The following is a 16,706-nucleotide window of genomic DNA, read 5'->3' as shown; positions in this document are numbered from 1 at the left end:
AAAAAGGGTTCTGATGTCGAGCTTGGAAAGTTTAAGGTTTATCTAAATTAAGAAATGAAAACAATTTTGTTTTTTCTTTAGATGTCTGCAAGGCACCCAAGCAGTCTGCACCATGAATTTCTAAGGGAGAAAGATTTCAAGGGACCATCACAAGTTGTTCCAAGTCAAACCAAGGTGAAATCTGATGACAGTGATGAGATTTTTCTCAGCAAATGGTCTTGGATTTGCTACAATACACAAATGAAAGAACATTCAAGGCCCCAAAGTTTCTTCTACATTTGGCTATAGGTTGAAAGCATGAGATTCTTATGAAGTAAACACCAACGTGGGCAAAGTGAAATATCAGTAAGACAACGACAGAATGTGATCTTTGAAATTACTACTTTCCGATTCACCCGCTAAGCTATTCTTAAAATGTATAGCTAAAAGATATATACTATGATTTGAGTTTTTCTCATTCATAAGACTTCTCACGTCTGTTGCCTGATGTCGTCTATTAATTTTAATAAGTTTCAGCAAAGTGAAACATGTCTTCAATTATTACATTTGTCTGTTGTTTTCTCAGCTCTACAAAGTTTAGGATTTCTTACCATTTCATTCATATGTGATATGTTTTATGTATTTTTTTCTTCTGACAAACTAGAGTTTATGAATTTTTCTTCGTTTGCATTTCTTTTTCTCCTAAATACTGTCCTTGGGCTGGGTGCAGTGGCTCATGCCTGTAATCCTAACACTGAGAGGCCACGGTGGCAGGATCACTCGAGCCCAGGAGTCTGAGATCAGCCTTGGCAACACAGAAAGATCTCGTCCTACAAAAAATTTTAAAAATTAACCAGACATGGTGGTATGCACCTGTGGTACCTAGTAGGAAGGCTGAGGTGGGAGGATTGCTTGAGCCTAGGAGGTAGAGGCTGCAGTGAGCTTTGATCACGCCACTGCACTCCAGCCTGGGTGATGGAGAAAGACCCAATCTCAAAAAACGAACAAACAAAAATTCCTTTGATATTTTAAATAATAATACTGTGGTTTTCAGCTACAATTTTTTAAAGTTTTTCTCCAAAAATTCTCAATCACTTATTTTCTCTTTTAGGAGGTGAGCTGTTATTTTAAAGTCTGTCTTTATTATCTAAGGCACTTCTGAATCGGTTTCTTTTGTCTGTTTTTCACTGTCATCCATGACGTCTTGCCTTCCGCTGTACCTGATTCCTTTCACTTGTAAAATTGTTATAGAAAATTATTTGAGAGCTACCACATCACCTTCCTTTAGAGAGGAATTAGGCTGCTTTTCTCAGGTACTTGGATTCACTAACAATCTGGGATCACTTCAATTCAATTTCAAAGATTAAAATGATTCCTAGGTGACCTGCAAAGGTCTATTTATTCCTAGTTCTTTTCTTTTCAAAGGTGTGATTTTGGGGCCCTCTGGTAAAGGGTGTTTACCAGAACCACTGCTTTTGATGGGACCTGGACTATAAACCCTATTACTCTAGATGTGAGACTATTAATAGCGAAATTCAGCTGCCTGTCAACTGTTCCAGGATTATCACTAATCCAGGAGGAAAAGTGCCCACATGCTAGAATCCACCAATCTTGGTTTTCTTCTTTTCTTGAATCCTAGGCTGGTATTTCTTCATTAACACTCTGATGTCTTTTTAAACAGAAAGCTTCTGTTCGTATTGTTTAATCCAGCTTTTCAAGTTGTCCTCAGCAGAGGAGTGTCTCTCATCCAGTCTTTTGTTACTTACAAATACTATAAATAATACAAATATTACAATTATGGTAATACTAATATTACAAATATTTGTAACATTACTTATACATATTATTAATGTTATTATTATCACCACTGTGATTCATGCATTCATCATCTTACTGAACTAAGTCTCTTACTGGCTTTCAAGATTTCTGGGATCTGTTATTACTCCCTTGCATCAAAACTGTCTCTACACTGCTACCAGGGTGATATTCTAACATAAAAATCCAATAATGTCACTTAGATGTTTTAAATTATTTAATAACTTAACATAACACAGATAACATATGTAGAAAAAATAAAGTGGATATGAACATTATAGCAAAAGAAACCTCATTTCAAATCCTCACTCTTAACAATAGCTGCATGGGTTCGAGCAAACTAGTGAAGTTCTAAGCTTCAATTGTCTGATCTCTAAAGTAAGCATGATATCAACATCTAACATAAAAAAGTGTTTTGAAGATTAAATAAGAAGTAAAGAACTAACTATAGAGAGAGTTAGTAAGATAGTTCTCTTCTTGTTATAGCATTGCAAGAGTTCAATAGACAATAGAAAATTTCTTTTCTCTGAACTATCTCTAACAGCACAAACATTCCATGATTTTTCTCCTTTCATTCCTTTCCAAATATTATTTTATCCTTTAACTTGTAGACAATCCAGATCAAAAATAGAAATAAGTGTGGTTTCTCCTATCTTCCATAGTAGTTAGAGGGCCACACTCTCTTTCCTACCTCAAACAAGCTATTCAGAGAGCCTCTACCCATGAACACTTCTTTAGGTTACAGATGGAGAATTGAACCAGAGAAAATACGATAATACCTGAAATGTGCTTGAATTATCTTCATGGGAGTACATATTCCACATGGTTAAATGGGAGTAAATAAATATAAGCTATTCTCCAACAAAAAAGTAGTGGTTACAATAACACAGAGCAAGAATTCAAGTTCAGATCAAGAAAAAACTTCCAAGGCATCTATCAGGGGAGAAACATACTAACTACATTTTAACAAAAGAGGAAAAACTCAAAGTAGGATGCAAATGATATACAAGGGAGACACAAATTGACTTTCTGAACAAATTTTAACTACTTTAGAAAGGAATAAAATTGCCCTCTAAGTTCTGATAATTTTCTGTCACCCAGGAGAAAAATAAAACGTAATTTCTAAACTAGCAGAAAGAGCAACTCTCCTTCTAAAAACAGAACAATAGAAACGATCAGCTGGCTGCCAATTGTATGTTAGAAAATTAAATTACATTATGAATGAATAAATTTTTTATAAAATGTGATATTTACTACAAAAAAGGAACTATTAAAATCTATGTCTAAAATAATGTCATCTCTTAGAAAATTGTTATCAAATGTACAACAACCTAAAGTGGCCACGTGATTAGCATCATATGAATTCTCTTTGGTTTTGAGATTTTCAGGACCCCTTTCTTATCCAATTCTTTAAATTAGTCACCCTTCTTTACTCCATTTAGACTCAAGGTACATTTGGAATTTAAATAACTGTAAAAATAAAACAATAAGATATAAAGGACACACAAAGACATAAAGGTGACCTTTCAACTTAATTTTGCCATATTGAAGTAGGAAAAGTAGTTGACGATTTTTAAATGTGGCAATACAGCCTAAACACGTTAAATACAATTTTCCAAAAAATGGCTATGACAAATACGTTGGATAGTCTAGAAAGAAAGCTGTAGTTGTTTGATGCTGTGAGTACCATACATTGAGTGAGATGGCTAATGAGTTCACCTTCAAACTCTGAATGCTCAAATTGAAATAAATCAGCAACTACATCAGCAGCCACAGAAAAGTAAAATAAATTAATAAATTGCAAACCAGAAATATATTACACACTATCAAAATGCTGTATTTCATCTTATGTAAGACGCTGTCAGTTATAAGATGCACTGTTATCTGATTTACCCTCAACAGTTTTTTTTAAACACTGGCAATTCACATGGAACATACTGTATTGATTCTAAGATACATCCTGATTTCAGAGCTATTAAATGTAGCTCTGAATTAAAGAATAGCATCTTTGAAAATTAAAATGTAGTATTCTTTTATTTATTGGCTTTTACTTTTGCCTGTTATAACAAAGAGAATTCTCAGTCTCAATCCTAGAACGCATGATATCTTCAAAATCCAGTTAGGCACAAGCTGGCTTTCCAAATGCAGACACAGTGTTATGCGTACCGGGAATACAGTTAAAAACCAAAAAAGAAAAAGAAAAAATCTTAGACCTTTGGAAGCCTGTGTGTGCGTGCGTGCGTGTGTGTGTGTGTGTGTGTGTGTGTGTGTGTGTGTGTTGTGTGCCTACTTAATTCTGGCAGTAAACTTTCCTCTTCTCTGTGTTCCCATGGCAACTTTAACTCTTATAAATTATGCTGATTGCTCACATCATTTAAGATGATTTTTCCTATTGTCTTTCCTTGTGCCCACTTCACACCCCATAGAGCATATGTCTGATCCACATGGCAAAGGAGTATCAATCCTCCAGAGAGAGAGAGAGAAAAAAAGTGGCTAGAGAGCTTCCAGCCACACATTTTTCTGCAAAAATCAGAACTAAGGAATTATCTCTTCTATTTCATTAAGTTCCAGTAACATCACATCAAGACTTAGAAGGGATCACTCCACTATTACAGCCACCAAAACTGTGCTCTAGCAAAAATATATTTACTGAACAAACACTATTTTCAGACACATTCACAACTCCTTTGGTGCTCCCAGAAAAGATAAAATGCCCTATTAAAAGCTGCAAGGTGTCTCTTTGAGTGCAGTGATTATCTTATTGCAAAGCATTTCTGAAGGACAAATTGTACGTATTGTTCTTAGAAATAACTTAGACATAGCCACTTTCAGTAGTCAGTGGCAGCTTTAAATTTAATAAGAGGGGCTTACAGTTATTGCCTGGTTTTCATATTGCACGGCGTATGGGGACTTTTCTTGACTCTACATCTTGGTGACCCTTTACAGAAGACTGAAAATCTATTTGTTTTACATCAAAGAATTTGAAGTCAGTGGTATAATTCATGGAGATCATGTGGGGAAGTGAAGATTACCCAAACTTTACCTCAGGGCTCACCAGTCTCTAGACTGATAATGATATCAAAAAAATATATCTTGAACTCTTATCACAGATATAGTAAAGCACATTTCATTTCTGAAGCACTCATGGAGTCCTATGTGTTCCTGTGAAGAAGTACACACATCCAGTTAGATTTGAATAAAAGTTAGTAATATATTTCCCTAGGAGAAAAAAAAAGGAAACATTCTTCAAGAAAAATCTTCTCTCACAAATTCCAAAATCTGAATTAAATAAATTAAATATAAGATTTTATTTTGAAAACTTTGGTTCTTCTTATTCATTTTTCCTTTAAAGTACCTTTTAATTACACAAAAGTCAATCTTTTTTATTTACTTTTAATTTAAAATTAATCAATCATATAGGTCTGTAGGGCAACACAACAGTAACGTCAGCATAACAGCATCGTGTATATATGATGTATGTTATTTCTAGCTGATATTAATAATTTTATGTTATATTGATTTTTCACCTCTATACAGCAAAAACCGCATCATAGACCATGATTCTATTGTTACTTCAGGGATTAGGCCTTGCAGAGCAGGAAAAAACTAGAATACACTGCAGGTAGGAGATTGTAAAGAGAAAGTTCTACGTATATTAAATATAATACAGAGCTCTTGACTCTGCTCAATTATAACTTGCTGGAAGTAAAAATGATAGTACTCATGCCATCTACTTAGACTGTGGTGCTAAGTAATGAAGTTACGTGATGACCATGATTTTTCCATTTCCTTTATCGTAGGTACCACAGCGCAATATTAACAGTAGCCTTAGATATGTCCATGTTTGTACATTGCATAGTACATTAACCAATGTCTAGGTAAAAAAATAAAACCAAAATGAAGGCTGTTTGTTTTACTCAAAATTTAAAAAGGTATTGATTTCTGCCCCTTAGTTTTATAAATCAATTTATTTGGAATTTTTCATAGATAATCCAAAGAAATCCAATTTATATATCCCCTCAAAGGTAAAGTTTCCATGTGACTGGAATCCTTTCTATTAATGCACAGGACAAGAGTGTAGACATAGCTCATTAATTGATTTTTCCTGGAATGCTAAGAATTCATCAATTTATATATACAGGTCCTGTTTCAAATCAGAAGAAATGAAATGTTCTGTTTAGTATTTGAATATTACCTCTATTTGTAACTTTTGGGCTACTGTAGAAATATCATTATTTGGTTTTGTTAGTTGTTTTCTTGTCTTCCACATCTTTTTTCTCCTTCACAGTTTTTACCCTTTATGATTTTTTGCCTTCTTAAAGAGCTCCTCATTGTTGCCATTCATACCACTGTCTATATTACAGAAGTATCAATTCTGCTTATGACAAAAAAATGCCCATTTCAATCTTGTTATTGTTAAAAGTATCTTAACATTTTTAAACTTTAAAATTAATGATATTCATGGTAAAATCTAGAAGTGCAGACTGTGATAAAGTGAAATATTTTCTCTGAAATCTAATTTGCATGCACCAGAGAGAAACCCTATCACGCCATTGCACTCCAGCCTGGGTAAACAAGAGCGAAACTCCGTCTCAGAAAAAAAAATGTTTACTATGCCTGTATAACATGAATGTCTGTTAGTGTGCATATACAGATGTACTTAAAATTTATATTATAGACTTGGGTTTGTAGAAGAATGGCTTTCTTCATTTTCCTATTCCTAAACTAAATTTAGTCCTAGAATAAAAAGCCAGCAGGATACTTACTGGTGAAAACTAGAAACATTTCCATTTTAGTGTGGGATAAAAAAAAAATGTGCATATATATATATATATATATATATATATTATTTGTCATCAGATTATTTGATTAATAATACTTAAAAACTTTTAGGCTGTTTCCAATCTTTTTCTATTATAATATTGCTTCAAGGAGTTCTGCTTTACATATGCCATTTTGTAAACATGGGAATAAAATTTATATTCCTATTCATATGAGGCCTTTTGCTCTAAAATATTTGTACATATATAAAAACAATATTATATATAGGTATATATAAATGTATATGATTACACGATATATAATGTATACACTTACAGACACACATTATTGTCTATATGATATTATATACACATATATAAATTGCATTATATATGTATTTGTGTACTGTAATGATACGGGAAGGGGGCAGGGAAGTGCTGGGTAGAGAAAGACAGGGTCACTGGTAAAGGCTCCACCCTCAGGCATGTGCCCATGGACCTAGGTGAGGACAGGCTCTCCTGTTTTCCCACCCAAATGTTGCATTTTCCAAGTCCACCCTGTAGGGCAGCACAATATACTGTGCCTATAAAAACCACCCCAATACACTAGTGGACACATACACAAACAGCCGGGCATTGAGAGGAACACATGGGCATAAGAATACACCAATAGACGCCACGAGCAGGCCATCGTCAGCAAAACAACACGGATGCCCAGGGAAATTCAGCCAAGAGCACTGGGAGAAGAGCTTGGCCACTGAATAAGCAGCCTGAATCATGGGATGACCAGCTTCCCATTCCAACCCCCTCCTGACTCCCCATCCATCTGCTGAGAACCACTTCCATCACTCAGTAAAACCTTGCATTAATTCTCCAAGCCCACATGAGATCTGACTTTTCTGGTACACTAGGGCAAGAGCCTGGGGATACAGAAAGCCCTCTGTCCTTGTGATAAGGCAGAGGGGTCTAACTAAGCTTATTAACATGAACTGCCTGTGGACGGCTAATCTGAAAGAACACACTATAACACAAGCAAACTGGGGTTTCGGGAGCTGTAAACACTGAACCCTAGATGCTGCCGTGGGGTTGAAGCCCGCAATCCCCACAACCTGTCCGTCTGCATGCTCCCCCTAAGGGTTCTTTGCTGTCCAGCACCAAAGAAGAGAGCCACTCCCCCTGTTACATGCCCTGTGAGGAGGGTAAGGGAAAACTTTTCCTGTTTCAATCATTTCCATATATTATTACTTTTGTATGCAGCCACTTATTTAATGTTTATATTGTTGATATTGTTTGAGGTATTTGTCTTTTCTTTTGCCTTTTCCTTCATCATGACTATTATATTCTATTGTTCCAGAAATGTAGATGATATAATAATTATAAAAGTTAAGAAGGAATAAGTAAAATTAGCAATTATCACAAGAGAGCATATTATTTACCTATGAAAACATTTTTAAAGATTTTAATTTCTAAAATTTTCTTCTCATTCATATAATAAGCAATTTAGAGAGCTTTGAATGTACAGCCTTATTTGATTGCCCTCTGCGGTTGGCAGAATAACAGAGATGCAAAGATGTCCAAGTCTATATCTCTAGAATCCACAAATATGTTAGAATTGTATGGCAAAGAGAAGCAGCAGAGACAATTAAAGTTAGTTGACTTTTTAGATGGGGAGATTACACTGGGATTAACAGGGCAGGCCCAGTGTAACCACGAGGGTCCTTATACGTGAAAGGGACAGAAATGTGAAAGCGCCAGAGAGATGGCAGCAGGACAAAGACTCAGTTGTATGCGGGGTTTGATGAAGGAGAGAGGGGACCATGAGCCAAGGAATATGGGTGGCCTGTACAAGAAGGAAAAGGAATGGATCCTCCCTAGGGTCTTCAGAAGGAATGTGGCACTGCTGACTCCTTGATCATAGCCAACAGAGACCTATTTCAGATTTATGACTTATGAAATTTAAGATAATACATTTGTGGTAATTTGGTAGAGCAGCAACAGAAAACTAATATACTCTCTAAACATAACCTTTATGTTCCAATATGCTATTTCCTTTATACTTATTTTTAAACAAGTCAAAATCAATCCAGACACAAGTTTTGTCAAAATGGGAAGCATGTGATTACTATTCTTCTACTCAAGAACCACTTGGACGTTTTTCAAATCTCTTCCTTGCAGAAAGGGCAGGAGAGTAAGATTTCTCTAACAACTTCCAACCTCTTAACAGCGACCTATGTGTTGCAAATAAGATTTCTTCCTAGCATTTACTAAATATTCTGAACTTTGAGAAAAATTAAAATCCAGTCTTCCGTCTGCCACCGGGATTCTTCTTGTATCCATTCAGTTTTATGAGACTAACTATGTGGAAAAGGTATGCTGCATAGTTAAAATTAGTCACTGTCATAACCATTTTTTAGGGCTGGACCCCCTAATGAATCTAACATGTGATATATGAGGTTTGGTGCCCAATAAATTATATATCTATATTTATATGTATTTCTTTCTGTAGAAGGATGGCTACTCTGTTTTTTTGTTTGCTAGAGACCCTGAAGTTTTGGTGAGGTGCCCAGAGCAAAGGAGAAACAGTAAATTTCTACCTACTTTGACGTTGGCACAGTCCTGCTGACCTACCAACTGCACTTTCAGTTTCATTCTACCGGCTTTGGAGTTAATGGAAATTTCCCTAGATACCAATTGAAACAGGAAGCCTGTCTTCAATTCTCAGCAAACAATCTCTTTGGCAGTGGCTCTTTAACCTTTTGTCTGCTTATCTTATTACCAGACAACTTTGTGCTGCCCTTTTAAAATCATCTTCTAATAACAAAACTAAGTACTACAACTAGCTCACAAGGTAAAGTCACGAATCAGATTCATTGAGCAGCAGTGTCCTTGAAATGGGTAAATTTCCACTGCAACGGAAACTCCGTCCCCATCAAGGTTCTTTTCACTTTTTGATTAATACCTTACCTAAATATCCAGAACAAAGGCAGAAGTAAAGATGTCCATGATGGTTCTGTCTGTACCAGTAGATCCAGAACATTTATTTATTATTTTTAGCCCACCATTCTGCCATTTCCAGGACTCAAAGTCAGCAGAACTGACTGAAACAGCCTTCTAAGTCCAATCCAAGTATTTCTAATAATGAAAGACTTTTTAAGGATATGGCTAAGGTGATGCCAACCTAAGGATGGATTTCATGAATGTGAGTCCGAGAACTGATCAGGAAGATTAAACAGAGGTTAAAATGTACACATTGAATGGCTTTCTGGGACGTCAATCCAGATGGTTATCAAGCAAAACAGACCAACAAATGGCAGTAATAGAGCTGCAAAGAGACACATTATTAGCAACAGGGATCTCCGGTTTCAACACAAGGACATGGATAACCAGAGTGCATACCAAGAATCAAGAAACTAGAGCATCACCCGCCTATGAGTGAGAACGTGCGGTATTTCATTTTCTGTTCTTGTGTCAGTTTGCTGAGAATGATGTTCCCCAGATTCATCCATGTCCCTACAAAGGACACGAACTCATCATTTTTGATGGCTGCATAATATTCCATGGTGTATATGTGCCACATTTTTCCAGTCCAGTCTATCATCAATGGGCACTTGGGTTGGTTCCAGGTCTTTGCTATTGTAAACAGTGCTGCAATGAACGTTTGTGTGCATGTGTAAGAATGAGAGCACATGGACACAGGGAGGGGAGCACTACACACTGCGGTCTATTGGGGGGAATAGGGGAGGGACAGCGGCGGGGGGAGCTGGGGAGGGATAGCATGGGGAGAAATGCCAGATGTGGGTGAAGGGGAGGAAGACAGCAAATCACACTGCCACATATGTACCTATGCAACTATCTTGCATGTTCTGCACATGTACCCCAAAACCTAAAATGCAATTTTAAAAAGCTATAAAATTAAAAAAAAAAAAAAAAAAGAAACTAGAGCATGAGAGGTAGAAGGACTTCAATGCAATTCTGATTCCAGGCTCTTTCAGACAGCAATTTATCTGGGATCAAAATTGATCTATGAAAGGGTTGGCCTATATTTACAGGTGAAGGCGAATTTGACATTTAGAAAAATATGGAGGTCAGGAGCCAGAGTCAACAAACATCCTCACTGTTCAACTTTTAACCACCTCTACTGATTGACTGCATAATATATTTTCAACTTCTTGCCTAGGCAGTGCCTAGTATTTAATTCTGATGCACTGATCTTTTGAGATACTACATTTTATTTTGCTTGGTAAATTTATCTCATACCTGTCTACTCTTTTCATTTCAATTAGGTAGCCAGACTTTTTAAATTTCTTGAATCAGAGATTTTGGAAGCAGTAAGATTAAGAAAAGGCCAAAGAAGCTTGTCTTTCACAAAAGCCTAAGCAAAATGAAGAGACTGATGGGAGACCTGGGCAGAAGGGAGCAGAGAAAGTATCTTTGCAGCAGATGCAAGTTTCCACCAAATAGGGAAAAGAGAGAGTCTTCAATCTTCGTACCAGAGGCTAGTGCACTAACTAGCCCAAGGCAGTGTCTGATGAGGTAGTCAGACCTCAGAGAGATGTTTCTTAGTTTACCAGAATGCGGGACCCCAAAAATGAAACAGAAGCAGAACTGCAAAAGCTCGAAGAGCTGCTACATTATGAACAGTGCAGTTGTATTAGGCTTCACCAGAGAAACAGAACCAATAGGATATGGGCATATATAATAGGACATTAATTGTAGGAATTGGCTCAAGTGATTATGGAACCAAGAAATTCCATGATCTACCATCTGCAAGCTGGAAAACCAGGAAAGCCAGTGGTGTAATTCAAACCGGGTCTGGAGGCTGGAAAACTAGAAGCTCCTATCCCATGTCCACGGGCAAGAGAAAATGGACACCGCAGCTCAAGGAGAAAAAGCAAATTATCCCTTCCTTTGCCTTTTTATTCTATTCGGGTTCTCAATGGATTGGGTGATTCCAGCTATCTCAATGATTTATTTTTAAAAATTTATTTTGAAAGATACTGAGAAGCTTACAGTATCAAAGAAAAACTGGAATGACCAGGCCTTCAAAACACATCTGAAATCAGCCAGGCATTGTAGCTCACACCTTTAATTCCAGCTCTTTGGGAGACTGATGCAGGAGGATTATTTGAGCCCAGGAGCTCAAGAACAGCCTGACCAACATAGCAAGACCCTGTCTCTACAAAAATAAAAATAAAAAATAAAATCTAGAATTAAGGCCACTTCTTCTCTCTATAGCAGGAACTCATGAACCTTGACTATTATCAAGATAGCTTAGCATCCAACAGATTCATATACTTCTTAGCCTCTATCACTCATAATTTCAGGAGAAAGTCTGATAGGTTCCACTGAGACCATATACCCACCTGTGTCTCAGACTGGAAGGAAGGCTTACTGGCAGGCACTACTGGTAATGCTCATTATATTTCCTTTGGCTTGGCTCCTTAGTTGACATATATCTTGTGCTCAAAGAATTAATGTTGAATTTAAATATTCTAAATGACCACTTTTAAATGAAGGCACATGCTGGTAAGCAGTACAACTATTCTTATAATCCTAGACTTATGCTCTTTCCTTTCTTCAATTTTTTCTATGCCTCTGTTTTTGTCAGAAATCTGTTGGAACAGTTATTAACTCTATTTCTTCCATGGTCTCTAAGACTAGAGAGTTATTTTTCCCTCGGCAATGTCTTTTTTCTCTCTCTCTTTGCCATGCTTGAGTATAACTTTCCATCCTTCATACTAGAGGATGTACTAGAAGAATTGCTGTCTCACCAGAAACAGTCGCTGAATGAAACTGCTTCTGAGCCTGAATACAAATCAATTTCTTTCAACTCATTCTTGCTAACTTGAATATTGATCTGTGTCAAAACAATATCCAGGACTTTTGTATTAATATTTAATTGTTATTTTATATGACTTCAAGCAAAGAGACATCTTCATGGCTCATTGATTCATCCATTAGTTTTGGTCAAATGCCGAATAGCCTGTCTCCAAGAAAATGTGTTTGCCCTTTTCCAAGACTCTTTAAGACCAATTCAATTCAATCAGATAATTAGACTATCACATCATGTTATATCCTACTAAAAAGTATAGTTGAGAGCAGTACATATTCTAAAGTTGCAGTGATAGCAAACATTATGTTACTAACAATTACACATGAATGACTTTTTGGTGAATACAAAACTGAAAAATAGAACAGAATATAAATATAACAAATCTACATACAAAATTCAGGTTTTATGAGCTAGTGGCACCCAGATTATAATGAATTATTTTTATATACAATTTCTTTAAAAAAGGAACCAATACTCCATGGTTGATTGGGAGACTGGAAGAGAGATTGTACAATGTATGCTTATAAAATGAGCCTGGAACTTCTTGTGGTACCAAAAAAAAAAAAAAAGAAAGAAAGAAATGGAAGTGCTAAAATGTTTAAATAAAAATAAAAAGGATAAGAGCACATCAAAATGACACAGTTGCCAATTTTTTCTATGGCCAGAGCTGGAACACTCAAGCAGTAAAAGAAATAACACATTATGGATTATAAGTATTGCACTGAACTGAAGTATCCATGAGCCCTTAATAATAAAATGTAGCTAAAAAGAAAGAGACAACTCTTCTTTATGGAATAATTCCAATTAATAACTATAGAAGAAATGTGGGCAATAAAAAAATGACTATTAAAACACCAATGTAGTAATTTCTGCTGGCAAGATTCAATGCTGTATGCCATAGTGGGTAGCAAAATGTTAAGAAAATACAGGATATTGGCCTAGCTTCAAATATCACTCTATTTTTTTTAATTCTCATTGTGATTTTAATATATACTCATGAAATTTTTAGTAATTCTCTCTTTAAGGGGTAAAACTTAATTTGTCTCTCCTTGAGTGTGGAATTACTTCTCTTAACAACTCACTTTCAATAGAGTCTACAAAGGGAAAAACAGTAACCTCACAGTAGAGAAACTGGCAGACATTACTGTAATCAAGTGGTTTTTAAGGCTAGCATCACCAATAATTAGTCATATGGATATCATGCTACACTTGAAATAAGGGCACATCATCTTTGTAGCATTCTCCCAAAATATATAAACTTAATTATGAGAAAATGAAGAACATTCTACAAAATGTCTGACCAGCACTCTTCAAAAGGATCAAGATTATAAAAAACACATAAAGACTGAGGAACTGTCACAGATTGGGAGAGACAAAATAGGCATGACAACTAAATGCAAAATGGTGTCCCAGATTGGATTCTTAAAAAAAAATAGAGACACTGATGTAAAACTTTATGAAATACACAAAAAGTCTAGAGTTTAGCTAATAGTATCATATCATTGTTAACTCTTAGTTTTGAAAATTATACCATGAGTATATAAAATGCTAACATTAGAGAAAACTGGGTAAAGAGCATATAGGAATAATCAGTTACTATATTTGGAACTTTTCTGTAAGTCAAAAAACAAAAAGTTCCAAAAATTAAGGTGAGATAAAGACAAGAACATTTGTCATAAGTAGACTCACAGCAGAGAAAAAGGACAAAACTTTAGGAAGGACTAGAGAGAACCAGAAAGGTCAAAGATGAGAGTAAATACAAAATAATCTTAATTGCTTAGACCAGCAATATAAATGTCTTGAGGGTTGATAAGATATACTGAAGTACCATATATGACAATAGCTCAAATGTAGGTAAAAAAAATTACTGTTTTAAATTTCTTGTATGAAAACTGATAAAATAATTCAGGCAAATTATAAAAAGAAAATATGTATATTATAATCTCTAGGTGACCAATAAACGAACTTTAAAAACATAGTGATAAAATGCTCATAAAGGAGGTAAGTGGGTTTTTTTTTTTTTTGTCTTAATGAACCCAAAAGAAGGAATGAGGGCCGGGTGCGGTGGCTCAAGCCTGTAATCCCAGCACTTTGGGAGGCCAAGGTGGGTGGATCACAAGGTTAAGAGATCGAGACCATCCTGGTCAACATGGTAAAACCCCGTCTCTACTAAAAATACAAAAAATTAGCTGGGCATGGTGGCACATGCCTGTAATCCCAGCTACTCAGGAGGCTGAGGCAGGAGAATTGCCTGAACCCAGGAGGTGGAGGTTGCGGTGAGCCGAGATCGCGCCATTGCACTCCAGCCTGGGTAACAAGAGTGAAACTCCGTCTCAAAAAAAAAAAAAAAAAAGAAGAAGGAATGGAAAGATGAGAAGAGGACCAAAGAAAAGACTGTAAAATTAGAAACAAATAGAAAATGGCAGAACTAAGCTCAAATGTATCTGTAATTGTAATAAATGTAAATGAATTACACATCTCAATTAAAAGAGAAATATTTTCAGAAGAGTTCTGAAAAAGACCCAATCTATTCTGTCTACAAGAGATACACTTTAAATATAAAAACACAGAAAGTCCTTATGATGGAAGAAAAAGTATTGAAAAAGGTATACCATGAAAATGTTAACTAAACATGGTATGGCCACATTAATATCAGACAAAATAGGTTTAAAGAGAAAAAGTATTATTAGAGAAAGTAAATTTTATAATGATTAAGGTCCAATTCATTATGAAGAAATAATAATCCTGTATCTGTAAGTATGTAATAACATGGGCTTCAAAATAGAAATTGATAGACCCAAGAGGAGAAATTTCAAAATGCATAACTTGGGTTTGGAGTTTGAATACACCTCTATCAGTAACTAAAAGAACAACAAAATAAAACATCAGTGAGGCTATAAAATAAACATTTTTTGCTAACCCTTTCTCATTCATATTTATAGAGCACTACCCCATATTCTTTATTGGAACATAGAACATTTACAAAAGAAAAGGAATAGGAGGAGGAGGAAAAAATAGGAAGAAAGGTAAGTAGAAAAAAAAGAAGGGAGGAAAAGAAGAAAGAGAAAAGGGGGAAAGCAAGCAGAATTAATTCAGAGGAGCATTAAAAAACATTAACTTTATCACTGGTAAAATCAGGCTACAGAACACAGCTTGAAATATAGTTAGAAATAAGTTTCCAAAAAAATTATCCGCACAAATAAATTTACTCTGTGGTCACCATCAGAATACATGGGCAATGGTATGCTGTCACTTTGGAGAGAAAGAGTTGCCTCTGTAAACGTACTGTAGGAAGGAGTGAGGAATGCCGTGTACTACAGACAGGGTGCTCACCTATAAGAAAGGGAGAATTTGTGTCATGTGTATGTAAACCAATCACTTTTCCTAGCCTCAGATCAGTGGGTAAAAAGAATTGTGGCCCCTTCTATAGAATAGACAAACAATAGACATTTCTATTTAAGAGTCACTGGCAAAGTGGCTCACAACTATATTCCCAGCCCTTTGGGAGGCCGAGGTGGGTCAATCACAGGAGCTTGAGACCAGCTTGGGCATCATAGTGAGACCCTATCTCTACAAAAAAATACAAAAATTAGCCAGGCGTGGTGTGTGCCTATAGCCCCAGTCACTCAGGATGCTTAGACCAGAAGATCACCTGAACCCAGGAGGTTGAGGCTGCATTGAACCATGATTAGGCCACTGCACTCCATATTAGACAACAGAATAAGACCCTGTCCCAAAAAATAAGTAAATAAATAAACTCATATAAAAACAGAAGAGTAATTACTGCTGATCATATGAAAGAAAGAACATCTCATTTCCAGTATTAGAGTTTGACAGCTTCTCCACAGATTCCATCAAAGGAGTAATCATTGGAATTAAGAGAGAATCCACTAAAGTCTTGCAACACTGCAGTATGTTGGGTTAAGAAGCACTCACATTCAAACTCCCTTCAGCCATAAATAGGAAAAAGGACTCTTAGCCAGTTCTTGAACAAAGTGAAAAAGTCAAGTGTGATCTACAAATTTTCTAATACCTCAACAGCAAATTTGGGGCCCAATAAAAACTCTCCCCTCCCTAAAAAAAAGTGAACATTTATATATGTTTTTTTAAAGCATGTAAAAGAGTCATATTGAAAAGCAGACTTGTAAAAATACTTCAACATTAAATAAAAAGAAACTTTAAAATGTCAGCTTGCTCTCCTTTGATAAGATGCAAAAGACATGCTAATAGACAAGAACAGAAAAGCATACTAGGAATAAAGCTTGTTTATTATTTTTTAAGTGAAAATAACAGTTAAAATTGCACCGAGCCTAAGGTTT

Source organism: Callithrix jacchus, chromosome 13 (assembly GCF_049354715.1).
Source record: "Callithrix jacchus isolate 240 chromosome 13, calJac240_pri, whole genome shotgun sequence".
In the NCBI taxonomy this organism is placed as follows: domain Eukaryota; kingdom Metazoa; phylum Chordata; class Mammalia; order Primates; family Cebidae; genus Callithrix; species Callithrix jacchus.
This window is presented reverse-complemented; position numbering follows the sequence as displayed.